The sequence below is a fragment of the Pleurodeles waltl genome, chromosome 1_1 (assembly GCF_031143425.1).
Source record: "Pleurodeles waltl isolate 20211129_DDA chromosome 1_1, aPleWal1.hap1.20221129, whole genome shotgun sequence".
In the NCBI taxonomy this organism is placed as follows: domain Eukaryota; kingdom Metazoa; phylum Chordata; class Amphibia; order Caudata; family Salamandridae; genus Pleurodeles; species Pleurodeles waltl.
The window spans coordinates 815,020,410-815,035,768 of NC_090436.1; positions in this window are offsets into that span (position 1 = coordinate 815,020,410).

Consider the following 15,359-nt stretch of genomic DNA (forward strand, 5'->3'; position numbering starts at 1 on the left):
CACCCAAACCCTTTTGCTATGACAATCCCTATGTGGCTAAAAAAAACTTTTCCCTACTCCTCTCCACCTGTGAGACCCCTCAATGGGTTGCTTCCCTCCCCAAGTCCATCCCTTCTACCTTCAAGGCCTCCCCTGCTCCCCTGCAAGTACTCATGCCCTTCCCCCTGCCAAGAAGTCTACCCCTCCCAAAAAAGCCAACCCTCATCTAAGCCTAAACCTAACCCCTCCTCCCAAGCCACATCCCAAAGCCCCACCCAAACCTAAGACAAAACCCCCACCTTGGCCACCCCCCCAGTAATCCCTGAGGTGTCTGCCTGCCTGCCCCCTTGATGCCCCTACCTGTGGAGGTTACATGGCAGTCCGAAGTCAAGTTCAGGCACACATATGTGCACTGCTGTCATTTAAAACTGTTGATACAGGACTGGTCTGTGGCCTTTGTTTGCCAAATTTTGATTTTATTATAAATTTACCAGCCGACCTGTTGTTGGTTTAGTAGTTACTTCTTTGTTATGCTTTTCTTTTCCTAGTATGGAGATGAACCTAGCTGACATTGGTTGTGTGTCAATATTTGGGTGGTACTTGTGGTACCTGTATTGTTTGGCCAGGCTGTGAGGTTGTGTGCTGTACTTTGGTCCCCCTGTGATAGTGTGTGTGTTGTGTGATGGCCATGTGTCTGTTCAACACATTTTGTTGTCATGCTATTGAGTGGTGTTTGTGTTTACATGTGTTTGTTGCTGTGTTGTGTGGCTTGGTATGTTTTGACAGTGTGCATGTGCATGCTTAGTGTATGGTATGATAGTGACGATGTGCTGTGTGTGATGTGTTTGTCGATTGGTCAGTCGTATGGTTGTGTGTGTTCATTGCCTGTAAATTGTGTTGTATGTGTGATGAGTCCCTTGATAGTGTATATGGTGAGTGTTGCCAACGTATTGACGATGGTATGGTAGTGGTGTTGTTGTGACGTGTTGTGGAGTTGTGTGTTATTGTGTGTGACTGGGCCTGAACTGTGTTTTCCTGCATAAGCATGTGTTTTTGACTTGTGTTTGTGTGCGAGTTTGCTATAGTATGTGTACTGTGTATGTGGGTGTGTGTGGCTGTATGTGAGAGTGCGTGTCAGTGTGTAGTAGTGTGTGGTTGTTGCCCTCTCACTTCCTTCCCGATGGTGTATTGTGTCTGTACATACATTGACAATATACAACAGTTACAACTAAGTGTGTGTACTTACGGTTGCTTTTGTCCTCTTCTGCAAAGATTCAGTTGTCTTTGTATGAGCAGGAGCACTGGGATGACGTGTAGTTCTGATTCCATGGCGGCTGCGGATGCATATTGCTGCCTGAAGGTGAGTATCTCCTTCTATGCAATTTGTTTCCGCCCGGATTTCTGTGGTGGTGTGACTGTGACAGAAATGCTGACGGTGTGCTGCCTCGTAATCTGTCCAGCAGTAACAGGGTATCGGTCAGCCTGCAGGTCCTTTCCATCATCCGTTGAGGTCTCACCACAGTGGCGGTGCTGATGATGCTTTGGCTGTATTCTGTTGGGAATCCCACCATGGTCATAATTTGGTGATCTTCTCTGCCAGCCTGTTGATGGTACTACCCGCACTGCCAACATGGCAGTCCTGGGACCTCCAGACTCGTATTGAGGCCCTTTTCAGGTAAGTCCTACTTGATTAGGCCCCTCAAATGCCATTCTTCCTAGCATTTTTCCTTTCTACGCTCTGTCCTGTAAAGGAGGGTGGTACCAGGCGGGATAGTTGCACAAATGTCCCCAGCACCATGAGATTCCCACCACATCTGGGCCTTTTTCACTGAAGCAGTTCTCACCATACAAAATGGAGTTCTATTTGTGCAAGAAAGGCAGCCAACATGCCATTCAACTTTGAATACTGTATGCTCTAAACGCCAAAAAAGTATTTTTCCTGAAATGTTAAGAGGCAAAAATATACTCTTGCTTCTCAGGCAATCAAACTATTAAACATGGCTGGTAGCATTAATCAATCAAGGGTCTCGAAGGGAATCGCATTAGCACGAGGTAGCTTTGCAGAGTATAACTTTTCCCCCCATTCATACCTCATCTTCTAGAGGTGAGAACTTGTGCTTTTTTCCACGGTTATTGCAACTTTACAAAGCATAGCCTTCTTCTGCTGATCTGATATGCACAATATTCAATCACTTGAAAGGCAATTCTGATTGAGAACCCTTTGGCAATAATAGGGAATTTTAGATTTCTTAACACCATCTTTAATTTCCCATACCTCATAAAATAAATTGATCTGCAAAACATTTTTCAGTTCTAGGAAGACATTTTGTATGAGGATGCAGCACAGCATTAGGGTGTCAGTTGCTATGTTCTAACCAAGTTGTTGTAAACTTGTATTTACTCTACTCTTATTAACTCAAAGGCAGTATGTTATGTCTTCATACAATGGATATCTAAACATTGAATTGTTCCTGTGATACTCATTTCTTTAGTACTTTTTCCCAGCTCTGCTTAGCTCATAGGTCATCAATTTGTTATTTATTGAGACTGCATCTATCATTTGTGCCCTATATTCTAATTCAAAGATCTAATAATTAAACTTTATTTTGGTGTGCATTGCTACTTTAAATATTCACCAGAAACATTATTTTGTTGTGCGTTGCTACTTTATATGTCCACCAGAATGATCCTTGGTCTCAGAGAATTGTCAAACACTTTAATCCCACTGTAAAAATAGATCTCCTTTTTTTTACAAAGGGTTTTACTCAAGGTATTTGTAAAAGCTCAGTTTCTCATGTTGAAGTAAAATTGTGTTTACCTAAATGCGATTTTTCTTAATTTACTTCTGTTATGTTTAAGCAATGAGGGAGAGCTCAGAAACAGGACTCCCTGGTTCCTTAGCATCAGAGCGGTAGACAGTGATGATCTTGCATTTTGAAGAAAAGCAAACATTGGCAAGATAGATTCATTATTGCACTGCATGAGGATCTCAGTATTCGGTCAATTTAGCCAAAGGGAGCTTTTTTATCCAGTGGTCCATGTGGTTTTTAGACGCTTGATAAGGACCTGTTTAACCTGAAGGTGAAGGGTGGTGCACAAAAAAAACAAAGGTTCTTTGATTGTTGTGAGTGTGCATCTTACTTGATAAGATAGTTCAGTGTGTTGTGTACCTGCTACTGATTTCTGTGTGCGACATGTATGCGACAGAGGTTGCTGAAGCATTAAGGCCCTGACTATGAGTATGGCGGATGGGAACACCTGTCCGCCAAACTCCCGACAGGGTGGCCACCACTGTGATTGCGACAAACCTGCCGTCCCCATTATGACTTCCCCGCTGGGCTGAAACCTCAACCTAGCGCAAAAGTGGCAGCAGCATTGTCGCAAGCTCGTAATTGAGCCAGCACCAATGCTGCCACCCACAGGCGACCAGCCCCTGGTAATGAGCACTGTCTGCACAGCAGACAGTGCTCATTACCAGGGTGCAGGGCCGCGAGACCCCTGCACTGTTCATGCCATCGGTATGGGCAGTGCAGGGCCCCCATTGTGACACCCTGCACCTGTTCTCCACCAGCCTTTTCATGGTGGTTTCACTGCTGTGAAAAGGCTGGTGGAGAATTGGGTTGTAATCAGCAGGGTGGCACTGAGGTCAGCACCGCCCTGGCTAATTGGAACCTGCACTGCTGTTAGCCTGTCAGGATCTATAATCCTGGTGGAGACGGCAGTAGGCTGCCTGCTAACCTCATAATGTGGTGGTCGGACCGCCAAAACTGCAGCGATCCAACAGCAACTGCGAGTGTGTCGGTACAAGGACCACCACACTCTTAATCAGGCCCTATATCTGTTCAGATTAGATAAAAATGAGAGGCAATATATCCATTTTTTAAATGAGGCTCATGGTCCAGCCACTGAGTTGTTTATATAGCAAAAGCAGACAAGGCCTACTGAGGTCTCAACCCTTCTTTTAGCAAATATTCATTCTAGTTTTATATCTGCCAATTGCATGACTCACAGGTGCTCCCATGCCGGTTTCCAACGTCAAATCGCAAGCACATAAACATTTGTGAGGAAAAGATGATACCTAAATGAAACCATGTAAACCTTACACAAAACGGTATTTCAGTAACCTCTGAAAGCGATGCAGTAGTCTCTGAACACAGACTAATGAGTCAGAACACTGGTATCGCATAAAATGACTGGACAAAACTCAAGCTTATTGGAGTACCATTCTTTTTACTTAGGATAAGGTGAGTGCCTCCACTTTCAGGGTTATTTTTCTAGAATGCATTAACTTGAATTCCGGATCCAGTGAGAGCAATGACTTTCCATATCCGTAGTCAATCATGCACAATTGGAATATGTGATAAGGGTAATGGGACTACACAGAGAAAGCATAGACATTAGATAGCACTGCTCGGGCTCGTCATTTTGTTCATCACTAATGTCTACTCTGCCGAATACTGAGGTTTACTGTGTTGTAAAGGATATGTAAAGACAAGATGGCCTCTATATAGAACGTTCTAACACTATCTACAACAATCTATTTTCCCCGGATTCTGGGATAGTGATAGTAATGGTGGATCGAGATAGTTATAGTGGTTCATGTTATATCAGGTTTGACATAACCCTTCTCTGATAAAGGCAGGCCTTCTTTATCTTCTTTTTTCATGAGTATTTACTGTCTCTTTCTGAAATATATTCAATATTATTTATTTAACTGTAATATAAAAACAGTCATCAGGATTATATTGTTCGCTGAACCAAATAATCGCCTCTGTAAGTACATGCCACTACCTGGAAAATCAATATAGGAACCCTGAAAAAAGCAACAGTCTTCTTGTTACTTAACAATGAAATGTAAAAAAATATAGTTCAGTGTCCATTAGAGTTATCATTGAATCAGCAGTTTAAACTGTGAGAGGGTGATTTTTAGAATACAACTAAACTCGATTGAAAAATTCTGTGGTTGGTCTTTAAAAACACTTCCAAAAAGAAAACAGACTCCATGAGTTTCAAATGTTTTGCCAACAAGGTTCTGGACTGATGCCTTCTCAGGACCTGATCTAATGACAGCCATACCCCCAGAATACTCTCTTCTCAGACTGGACCGTCAATCCAGGCAAGGAGGGGGTTTAGCAATCGTATATCGAAAAAATAGGTCAGCTTCCTTTGTAGCATTACATGTTCCAGATTGAGAATCACTTTCATTAAAGGTTGAAATTTCAACAAATCAATCCTTTAATAGGATACTTCTTTATCACCCACCAGGCCAGAGGGCTTCTTTCGAGCAAACAATTTGAGCTGTGTAGGAACCATACCTTCATCTGAGCAATGTAACTGTTTCTGAAGACTTGAACTTTAATTTAGAAAGTATTGACGATAAAAATACAAAGCATTTAAAAGACACCGTGGCTAGTCTGGGGCTACATCAGCTAATTCGGGAATACGCTTATACAGCTGGGTATACCCTACATGTATTTTTGTACAATATTCCAGCCCTCCCTGTAGTAACTACCCTCTCTTTAGCATTGTCGGACCACAAGGCCATCATGTGCAACCTTTCAGCTACTAATACTTTGCTGCCTAAACAAACCACAATGGTCGCACAAAAAACTAGAGCCTGGCACAGACTGAAACCATTTCAGCTTAATCAGGCGTTAGCGAACACTCTTCCTAAGGTCCTAGAGGTCTTAGATGACTCTATATCCAGGTACACTAGCTGGATGCAGTCCGTGATAGACAAATTGGCTTCCCAAAAATATTTAGTAGTCAAAAAAACTTCGACAACAAAAGCAAATGTGTCGGAAGCAGGAATGTAAATGGCGGGAGAAATGCAATCCCAAAACAAAAACAAAAATATAAACAATTGCTTCTAATTTACAAAAATATGATAGCAGGAAGAAAAAACTGTGTATATCCCAGAGAAAATGATTTCTGCAAAAAATGAATCAAGATTTTTTTTCAAGTATTCAATTATTGAGTTAATTTCAATAATCTTAATCCGGTAACAGGTAACCAATCATTTTTGTAACAAATTATCAGAATTATTTTCAAAATAAAGAAGCAGATGTCTACAATGAATATGTATCTAATGAGGATTCCAGTCCAGACGTTAAGGAAATCCCCCCCAGCTTCTCCTGTCAGTAATACTCTAACTGGGTTTTCTCCCCTTACACTGGAACAAGTCAATAATTTAATTGACTAGGTTAAACCTGTGTCACCCCTTGATCTGTGCCCCCTCGCAACATTACAGGTGGCCTCAAAGATTGTAGAGCCAAACCTCACAAAGATTTTCAACAAGATCTTCAAGTTTGGATATATTCAGAAAACTTGGAAAACCACATCCATTTTACCTCTCTTGAAGAAATCCACGCTTAATCCTTTGGACGTCAGTCGTTACCATCAAATATCCTGTCTTCCTTTTCCTGCCAAAGTAGTGGAAAAAGTAATAAATATGGAAATCGTATCGTTTTTGGAGAAAAATCATCTTTTAGACCAGACCCAGTTCGGTTTCAGAATCAGGCACAACAATGAGACCGCTTTGATCACGGTCTTGGAAGAAGTTAAAATAAGCATTGATTTGATTATGGTGGGAAAGATGCCCTGACCCTTCTTGACTTATCGGCAGCATTCTATACAGTCAGCCATAAGGTGTTACTCAACTGCCTATATGACATAGGTATAAAAGGTATGACATTGGAAACACTTACATCATTCCTTTTCGATTGAGAGCAGGCAGTTTCATTGAATGAGGTTGTTTCCGCTTCATTCTCTTTGCCTTGTGGGGCTCCATGGGGATTATCCTTAAACCCAAAGCTCTTTAACATTTATGTCACACCATTGGTTAGTCTGATCAGATCTTTTGGTTTCTCCCTAGTGTCATATGCTGATGACACAAAAATCATTCTATCCATTTCCAGTAAAACGCCAGAAACAGCGTGAAGATTTAACAAATTATGGAAGATGAGACACAACTGCTTAAAGGTAAACTGTGGTAAAACTGAGGTTCTTCTTTTTGATAACATTCCCACATTTTGGGATTCCGGTTAAAAAGGTCAGGAATCAGGGTGTTTTGTTCAATGACAAATTGACCTTTGAAGCGCAAGTGAATGCACTCACTTCCTCTGCTTTTAATTCTTTAAGAACAATTTTAAAAATCTTTCCTTTTTATTCCCATGAACTTAAAGAAATAGTAGTCATCATTCCAGTCTTATCAAAAATCGGCTATTGCAATGGTCTTTATATCAATATGCAACAAAGACTGCTAAGGAAGTTGCAAACAGTGCAGAATGCAGCAGCTAGGATGTTGTATAAGATTCCAAAATGTCAGTCAGCCGCCTAGGCTATTCACAAACCTCACTGGCTCCCCATAAAGCAGCACATTACTTTTAAGGTCTTACATATCACCCATAAAGGTATATATGTCTCTGGACATGAATATTTAGAAGAAAAATTATAATGGTATATGCCCATAAGAACACCACACACTGCCCAGCCAAGAATATCATTATTCCTCCGTGCAAGCTGGCAAAATGGGGAGGCAGGAGTTTCATAGGTGGCACTGTGAAACTTTGGAATAACCTCTCTTTGCACCTTAAATCTCAAACCACCTTGATTAGCTTTAGGAAAGATCTTAAGACCTGGCTTTATACCACTCAGTCCTAGATCAACTCTTTTTTCATCCTTCTTTCACGCACTGTATACCCTAGGATTCCCTAGAAACGAGAAACCCTTGGGCATTTGCAAGCTTTATAAAACTGACATTAATATTATAAAACTTTTATATTTGCATAGAAGAGAAATGTGTTTTCCTTCCCCACCCCCTTTTCAGTGTTACTCTAATTTAGACCTGACACTGAAAATCACTTCAATGACAGTGGTTAATCAGGGATAATACCCTGATGCAGTATTGGTGTTAAAATCTTTGGGATGTGGGGTAAGACAACTGATGTAAGCTCTTTTGTATATGATGGGGACTCATTTTTTTCCATCCTTTTACCACATTTATGGTTTGAATTATTACCAGGAGTCTTGCTGATGGTATAATTCATGTTTTTTTCTGTGATGTTTGTGGTATTCCTGTTTCACAATCAGTTAGTATTACTTCATTATTAGAGTTGGGTGAGCTACACATCCAGCGAGACAGAGTCAATCTTGGCTTCCAAGGAGGTTTTAGAGTCAAATATGGCATGAAGGACTGGGAGAATGATAGTGGAGGGGTGGGCCATGGAATCCATGTTCAGTTTTGGGCACGTCACTTCAGGCGCAGTTGTCTGTAGGCCCCTGACTATTGCCTTTAGTGGTCTCGGGCACACCATCAGTGCATGCTGAGGAGGTAAACAACAAAAGCAGGAGGTTGTAAGATCACCCAATCTGTGCCACAGGAGGTTTGGCATTCACCTTTTTCTCAAAAATGAGCGCCAAAACAGGAAAGAGTCCTGTAGAATCCAACTGTGCAGCAGAAAAGAGCTCCCTCAGGCAACTCAAGGCAGGCCACTACTTAATGGAGGAGGGATGCCTCCGGAAGAAGACCAGACCTGCCAGGAAAGAAAGCTGGGCAAACCAGCTTGTGCCTTAATGGTGCCCTCTTGATTGGTATCAGCCCACGCCCTCAGATCCCCACAGTCAGGGCAGTGGGACCAAAAGCGGGCAGTGTCCAGGGATCAAGCCACTAGGACAGTCCATCCTCAGCACATGTCACATTCATGAGAGGTTTAACATTGTAAAGGGGCATGACCCAGGGGCAGCCATTCAGACCTTCCCAAGCAGCCCTCTAAAAGACTGTCCTCATGTAAATTTCCAGTTCTACCACCAGGTTGAAATCAGGAATTCCAGCAACAATTCAAGGGCCAATAGTCTGCCTTGACAGAGGCCTCAGCTAGGCAGATGGGTCCTTTGCAAGGTCCAAGCTGGGCCATAAGGCAAGGTCCTCCATGAACAGTCCACACTAGCTGCCCGTGGGCAAGAATCCAAACACCACCGCAAATAGACTGGGGTGAGGGCACAGGTGACCTCTAACAACTCCACATGAAGAGGAATGTGGGCTCAGGCCTATGCATTGGCTGGTAGTAGTGCTGCTATCGGTGTGCAAGTAGTGTGCACAAGGCGCATTCCATCGGCCTGTGCTCACCTCTGGGCTCTGTGTCCCCAAAGGTTATTTTCTGTTTTGCGGGCCCCAGGCAGATGTAAAAAAATGCCCACTCACTTGGGCCGATGAGGCTCGGCTACTGTGAGGTCCCTACCAGCCCTGTCGCATCTCCATCTGCAACAGGGCCTCTGGTGGGCCGCCACAGGGAGGACACGCAGTGTAGGCCAGCATCGTATGACCCTTAAGTGCCGGTCCCAGCTAAGGGGCAATATCCAGGGTATCAGGCCGGCAACAATGCCATGTACCTCAGACAGCAAGGGTGTGACTCTGCCGCTGCGATCATGGCCTTGACCAGGGTCCAGGCCCCGGCAAGCTCTGACAGCTGCCCACAACCCAGCTGGAGCAGCATCCAAGTATAAGGCAGATCACGCCACCTTTGCATTTCACCCCCCCTAGTCTTGCAGGTGGTGAACCAACGTGGATCCAGGCGATGATGGCAGGATTATTGGTGGGCTCATGACAGAGCTCCACAGATCACGTCCATCTCAGTCCCCATCTTGGCCAAGCCCCTCCCCTGTGTGCACCTTATGCATTTATCTGAAGATGGAAAGCTAATCCCTCTACGGCACTGGCCCTCAGTGCGCAAGGAGTGCCCTAACCTCCATGCTTCTGCCCTCTGTAGCCACACTCTCCGTCCCCCATGAGTGTCAGGAGGGTAATGACTTGGGCAGGTGAGAGTAGGGAGAGGGGTGCAGCAAGAGTCAAGCAAGGAGAACATAGGTTCCCTCAGTCACTTCACAAGTGCCATTGTAAACTGATAATCATTTGAATTGAATTTGAATAAAGACAAGTAATTATCATGTCAATGTTCACAATATTAAATATTGTTGCTATTGTCGTTTCAATTATCACCTATATTGTGCGTATAGTTCTCTCACTAGTATTAGAAAGAAAAGGGAATACTGGTGAACATTTACGCTACACGTTTCTTGGAGGCAATTCATTCCCTCCTTCCCTTCTTTCCTCTTGACATGTCCAGCTTGCTTAGCAATTTTTCTCCCAAAATACTTTAAATGACACATCAATACTGTGAGAAGTATGACCCTGCAGCCAGGTCCAGCCACTAGAAATGCGGTCAGATGATGCCAAAGTGTGCTCCTGAAGGATACTTGGGCTTCCGGAGGGGATACAGGGATGGGACCCCCTGTCCATCCTTTAATCCTGGTTCATATACTTCACTCTGAGCTCTGATCTCGTGCCTTTCTACACCTTGGAGAGAGCGCCAATAGGGTCCCAGCCCCCCGTCCACCACCAGGGTCACACCCACACCCCATGCTAGTCAAACACTTACTCTTCTGAGACAGAGATGCCATTCTACAGGTGGCTAGACTGGCATCCCCGCTGCAGTATGAAGATAAGACCATCTTGTTGTTCCCTCACTACACAAGACTGGCCTAGCAGAAATATATCGCCTTCATGGCTGTCAAGCATCTTCTTTGGCAAGCTGGTCTCCAGTAGTCATTACTTTTTCCAGCCTGCTTAAAGATCATTGCAAATGAAATGAGCTACTGCTTCACCAACCCCACAGAGGCCTGGGAATGGCTAGATAAACAAGATGGTACCACTAGCGCACACAACACCGGAGGCCCTCAAAAGGTGACCCACCCTTGACGGCATCAAACAGCCCGACCTCAGAAGAAGATGATCCCCCAGAAGGCAGCAAATACCTCCCCAGACCTGGAACAAATCATGAAGGAACGTCAAGTAGATCTAGATGCAGCAGCAACCTTGGGCACTGCAACCACCTCTACGGGTGGAGACACAGGACCACATCTCTTCTCATCAGATGACGACTCAAATTACTTGATTGTTACACCTCAGGATTCACAAACATTTTCCTCAGTCATACCACAAACAGCAGATGGCCAAATCTAACGACTCTCACCCATTACCAGTGCTCTTTATCACTCGCTCAAAATGATGTGAAAGAACTGATGAGGAGATGGAGGGAGTGACAACTAACTACTGTTTATTATACAATAAGTATAACGCATAATGTACTATGTCCTCTAGTACCTGAAATACTGTTGGATGCCCGACAATTGACTTTTGCTACGCATATGAACTGTTCAGACTCCCACGCCGGCATGCCTTACCACTCCTCTGCACACCTGCTAGCACTGCGTCATCTATACATTTAAACGCAGACACATATGGGGCCTACAAGCTGACCCCCCTTCCACCTATGCCACTCCCCCCTTCTACAAGGGCAGATTACACTATATATCTACAATGTGGGAACTCCACCTGTTGCAAAGTGCTCTTCATGTTGTTTGTATCCAATACACAGTTCCACTCCCTCAACACAAGACTCCACCCCTTTACGGTGGCTGCAAGTTGAGTATCCCTTACCCTTGCACCAAATGGTGCAACTAACAGAATCTAACGCTGGCCCTAAGGTGGGAAGGCTCTCACACCCTATGCCCCCCTTGCTCAGATTCCAATGCGAACACTCTTGAGCACCTGATTCCTCAAACTTCATGTGAGGGATATGAACACAGTGGGGAAAAGATATAGGCCCTCATTATGACTTTGGCGGTCTTTCCTGAAGACCGCCGTGGTGGCAGCCGCCAAAAGACCGCAGTGGCAGCGGTAATCCACCTACCCTAATATGAATCACAAAAACAAAATCGCCAGAATACAGCCACAAATCTGACACCATCAGGCTGAACGGCAGCGGCAGAGAGGCGGTCTCACCACCCACACCGCCACAGCAGAAATAGACCACCCTCCTTAATACAACCCACAAATCAGCGTAGCAGTCTTAATGCTGCAGTAATCCATTGGTGGTTCAGCCTGCTGCTGTCAGAATGGAACCTCTACAACAACACAACACCTCATTGGCCACTTTGAATATCCCACATCTGATACACATACACACACCACATTCCCCCCCACACACCAGTATAAGACACACACCTCAGAATCCTTTGCTATGACAAACAACTACCATACATTGCACGACCACTCTGAAGATTGCACTGCACACAGACATTACAGACACCTGCACACCTCACATGCATCACACTTCGCTTAAAATAATTTTCACTCACACACACATCACACTCACCATGTTGCGACAAAAGCACCCCCGTTTCTCCGATGATGAATTAAGGCCCATGGTGGAAAAAATCATCAGGGTAGAGCCACAGCTGTTTGGGGCACTAGTCCAGCAAACATCCATGGCAAAGAAGATGGAGTTATAGCCGAGGATCATCGACAATGTAAACCCAGTGGGAAGCCATCCAGGCACAAGGGAGGACAAACGGAAGAGGTGGAATGACCTGACGGGCAAGGTCCGGTCCATGGCGTTCAGACAGCAACTCGCCATCATGAAGACTGGCAGTGGGCCTCCACCTCATCCCCTGGAGATCACATCATGGGAGGAGCAGGTCTTGGCAATCCTGCACCCTGAGGGTCTCATCCAGAGGACTGAAAATTAATAAGTCACCTACAATCCCCTTGTATTAAGTATACCTGTAATGCATGCATCCCCATCCCATGCATGCCCGCCCTACCTCACTAACATTAATCCCAAAGTCTGCACTCCCAAATGCACCTAATGCATGTACAGCATGAAGCACTACAGCTCCCACAATCCATCACCCTCTAGCCACCTAACAATGCACATTCCCCACTTATTACTACACCTGAGTACTAACACATTACATATAGCACTTACCTAGCCACCCCTGTGAAGTACATCAGGTAGATGTAAATAACAATCCCTTTTATCCACAGGTGCCACCGAGAATGTCATCAGTCATCCAGTGCCATGTACAGCCTCTAGATGAAGACCCCAGTGATGTCAGCTACACAGGAAGTCTGGAACTGTAAGATATATCTGGCCCATCCAGTCATGGTGGGCAGTCCACCTCTACCAGCCTCACCCAGTACACCATATAGCTCCCCCACTACCTCAGCCACCACAACACCTGTCGTCTAACATCCCCAAAAACCAGTGTCTCCAGGCCACGTCAATCCATAGTGTGCCCACCTGTACAGGGACCTGAGACGTCACCCACCACACAAGACGATGAAGGTCCTGGTGTAAGTAGGAGTGTGCACACTGTGCTGAAGACACAGGCACAGGGGGTTAGTGCCAGTGGGAGGGCATCTGGGGGACACAGGTTGGGGCAACCCAGAGAGTCGCTGCCCATGAGGCAATAGCACATGTCCTGGGCGCATACAACCTATCCCAGGACAAGATGAGCCAGATGTTAGACATGTTGGGGGAAAACCTGAGGCTTCAGAGGAAGTACCACTACAAGGCCATGCAGGAGTGGCATACCCTCAATACCACCATGGCCTCCATGAAAGGCTTGATGCAGGAGCTCATTATAGTCCTTCATGAGTCCTCCATCCACCACCAAGCTCCTTCCACTAGCCGCACTACTAACCACCCCTCTACATCTGCTGCAGCTAGTGGGATGGTGACCATGCCTGAGGACTCACAAGCCACTACTGAGCCACCCTCTGTAGCTTAGGAATGCCCACACAAATGTGGTTGCAGAGTGAGACATTTTGCAGGGACTGAAGCCAAGACCAACCCCACTGCCAGGAAATTAGCCTATCCAGAACTGTCTCCCTTGTGTGCCACTGAGACACCTTGTTGACTCTCTGCTGCCATAGCCCCATTTTCAAATGCCGCTTGGATACTGGACCTGTGATATCCACTGCTTGGCCAACAGACTGATGACTCCAAACACCATGGTCCCACTTCTTTGGACCCTATCCTGCCCTTTGTCATTCACAATAACTACACTTACACACAAGTAATGGTGTTTTGTGTTTAAGTATTGAAATAGTGCAACCAAATTGTGACACATGAAAGAAAGTGATATTAATTCACAGTGGAGATGTGAATGTATCATCCTGACATCCGGTTGTCTGCCCAAAGTCAGTGTCCACACATCGCTGGGATCTCAGGTAGCAGAGAGGGATGAGTAATCAAAAAACATCCACAGCATTTCTGCAATAGATAGCAAAGAAGGCACATAACATATCCGTAACACAGTTGTCAACAGTATACACCTGCAAATTATGATGGTTACATCGATTACAAAGTAGATTTACACATAGAAAGACAATCCAAGGCTACTGAACACATGCCTTCAATCCTGTTCAGGGAAAGAGACAATATTATCTATGCATCTTACCGTAATGAACTGTGTAATACACACATTGTAGTGTTGCGTGGGCTCTCATTATCCTAAATGAGACTACTGGATTTCTAGGCAGCAGGATCGATAATGGTGTGGGGGACTGAGTCTGACCCACGTGTAAGGAACTCTGTCACCCTAAATCCGGTTGTTGCTCCAGCTAACTAGCAGTGCCTCATTTCTCCCACAGTGGTCACTCAGATCCAAACCAACTCTCTCATCTACAATATGGTCTCATATACAAATGACAAAGACAGTATAAGTTTTATATAATGTTTTAATAAAACAACTGTATTTTAGATAATAAGGCGTGAGCCGCAATAACCAGAACAATACAACATAGTAGGATTGATATAGTCACCAGGAGAGTAAAACATAAGAATAAAGCTATCATATTTCCTAACAGTTTCTACTCTCCCTCTGCTTGTTCTATTTAGAGCACAGCATGTTAAGCTTCTAGCTTGACTTTCTGAATCACTAGGGAGACATATGCCCTCATACCTGAGCAAAGGCCTGTGATCTGGTTCAGCATCTGCAACGAGGCAGTCAGTGTCTAGTTGTGGTTCCCTGGTCGGAATCTCCCTCTTGCATGTATTGGGACAAGGAAGTGATTTTATAACTAACATGTCATCGTGATCGCAAAATGTCCCTACGCAGGAATGCCAAATCTAAACTCCTACCACGTCTATCGGCAATGTACCAGACTGTATCCTTGACTGAAGTACAGAGTGAATATGTTATGAAGAACTCCAGTGCTGAAGTAGGCAAAACAGTGTGATATGAATACAAAAACAACACCATAGAACTGGCTATTTTGTAAAATAACAGTACGAAGCCTAATAAAAAGCATTCAGAGCAAAGTGCACAGAAGCTCTAAGCTGTCAGCAAATGAATAAAATACATTTAGGGCAAAGTGCACAAAGGCCTAAAGCCTGAAGCTAATGCGCAAAATATACGTAAAACTAACCACACTACACCCTCCCCTTGTCGGTAGCAAGTGGTTCCAATAATATAAAAACATGCCCCAAACAAACTCTATATTTCGACAAGATGAGAAGACAACAAAGTCATAA